Here is a 2,677-nt window from a genome sequence, read left to right on the forward strand (position 1 = left end):
CCCCCCCCCCATCCCGGCCGCAGGGAGAGGGGAGGGGAGGGGGCGGGAGCGTTCTCCATGAGATGCCGAGGTGCTTATCCGTCCGTTCGGAAGGCGGCTGCTGCCGTATTGGAAACTTTTCACTGCAGATATCCGCCGGGCCCTGCTGCCCCTCCCCTCCCCACCGAGCTATTCCATTCGCCCGCTGATACGATATCGAGATGTGTCACATGTGCTCTAGGCCCTCGCGCCGCCCAGCCCGCGGCTCGCGCGCCAGATGAGACACTGGCCGCGCAGATTTATCAGGTGTTTTGATATTTTTGCGCCGTTTTTATTTCTTTTCTCTGTAATTTGGCGGTTTTGGCCGCACGACAGAGACACAACAGCCGGCGGGCGCGGCGGAGTGCGGTGCGCCCCGGGCTAACCTAGATGTGTCTGCGAATAAGAATATAACACGTTATTTACAGACAGGCCCTCCTGGTGGGGCGGGGCGTGGCGGGGCGGGGCGTCCTGCCGTTGGGACCCCGCGCCACTTAGGCCCCTTTAGACAGTGTCAGTTCCGGCCTGTCCGACCGGCCAGGCTACTCTGTAAAGTCACGTGTGAGTGTGTGTATTTAGCCTTCCGACACACACACACACACACTGACAGGTAGTCTCCCGTTGGACTTTTTGTGTCGTCCATCCAGAGTAAAAAAAAATAGCCACGTGCTGCTGCAACGAGTTTTAGATATATTCATCATTTCGTTGTTTTCGAAGCCTTGGCTTGGCCAAGTATTGTGACAACTGTACCCACCCTCCAGAACGACTTTGTTCCGTCAAAAACATGACTTCAAAAGAGGGGTTCTGAAAAGATTTGATTTGCCCACGATGCTCCCACACATACTTTACTGGAGAAACAAAGTTGCTGAAGGATCTCTCTGAAAGTACGTCCGTTTTTCTCAGATTCATTTCGGTAAATAACGGGAGCTCGGCGCCTGCGAGACTCACGGTAGGCTACCCCGCAGTACACGTATGCAGTACAGACGAGGTGTTGCCTACCCACCAGGCGCTTATGAGCCCTTGCAGCGGCTGGCAGTTTCGTAACGGCGAATGACGGATGATCTGGATGATCGCCCTATTGAATTCGGCACGATTTGACAGTTTGACAGTTTTGATACTTTTCTAAAGGAACTAAAGCAACAAGCACATTTTAAAAATGCGCAGAATAAATAGTTCCTATGCGTTCATAGTTACGTAGGTCTATTGGCATGCATCACTTACGTACAACATTCTAACTTACTGATGCACAATTTTACATAATTATATAATCGGTGAGAAATTTTACGTAGGCTTTGCTTGTCATAGATCTACGTAGGCTATGTGTACATGTACACAATAGTATATAAAATTTATCTGTGTGATTATGTGTGCACCTTTGTTTCCCAGTAGTTTACCACGCTCTTATATTAGAGTTTCAATGGACGCCAAGTCATTGCTTAAGTTATTTGATGGATTCCGGTGTCTTACCGCCCTCGTTGTTCAATTTTTGACTCGCAGGTGCTGCTAGGCTAGCCCGGCCCTGGCGTGCAACCCCGAAGCTCGGTCTGAGCCGGGGCGTGTATTTGCGACGGGAGGAATAACCGTCGAGAAGCTCTTGTCGAGGCTAGGCTAGGCGCGCGGCTAGGCGAGGGTGAGGCGGCTAGTGCGAACGCCTCCCCCCTCCTCTACCCACTACATTTTGTTTACCCATCATCGCCCACGCAGGGTCGCGAGTAGGCTCCGCTAGGCGAGACCCGTCAACAAAGAGAAAAACCGTCGCAAATTCGTGCGGCTTTCGTGCGAACGTCAAACTCTGTGTGGACTGGGAGGATTTTCCCAAAAGCACTGCTAAAAAAAAGTTCAGCACAGAAAAGCTATCACCGACATTAATTTGACGACAATGTTGTGGAGAAAGGGCCTATAAATTTTCGCGCTTTGGTCTTTTGACATTCTTGTGATCATTAACATACATAAGTGTTACCAGGTGACAATAAAAATGTTCCTACATAACAAGGTTCTTATACCAGGTTTTCTCACTGTAAAAACAAAGGTAGAATAAAGAAATACCCTTCTTGGGGTTTAGTACCTTTGACACTGCAAAATTCTTGCAAATAATAGGTTTGTGTTGCGAACGATTTTGTTTGCAGCAAAGAATTTGGAAGCATTGTAATATTTACGAACTATAATAATGGTGGAAGAGCGTAAATAAAAGTAAATAAAAATCAGCAAACTTTTTCTAGCTGTGAGGTGCGAGATGTGTCCCATCCCATGGTGTCTCCGAGTGCCGGTTGGATGGTGCCGGCCAGCCGGTGACATAAGAGCAGGGCATTCCTTGCGATTGTCGGGCGGTGGAAGGGAGAAGGGGGCATCAGCCGGACGCCTATGGGGGGGCCTCCTCCTCCTCCTCCTTCTCCTCTTTTGATGCAAATCCCATCCCAGAACACCCCCCGGGGGGGGGGCGGTGTAAAGACACCAGGACCGAGGCTGCGGGGGCACGGCGGGGGTTGCACGCCGCTCGTCTGGTCACCCGTTCAGGTTCACCCGTGGTTCGGTCCCTTTAGGTGTGATGCGGACTGCGGTGGTGGTACTGTGGTACTCTCCTCACCTCCTTCACTGGAGTGGCGCTGAAGGAAGAGGAGGTCCTCCCGATGGTCTGCCAGCCCATAGAGCCCCCTCCCCC

Source organism: Frankliniella occidentalis, unplaced genomic scaffold (assembly GCF_000697945.3).
Source record: "Frankliniella occidentalis isolate FOCC.00 unplaced genomic scaffold, Focc_3.1 Scaffold50, whole genome shotgun sequence".
NCBI classification, from domain to species: Eukaryota; Metazoa; Arthropoda; class Insecta; order Thysanoptera; family Thripidae; genus Frankliniella; species Frankliniella occidentalis.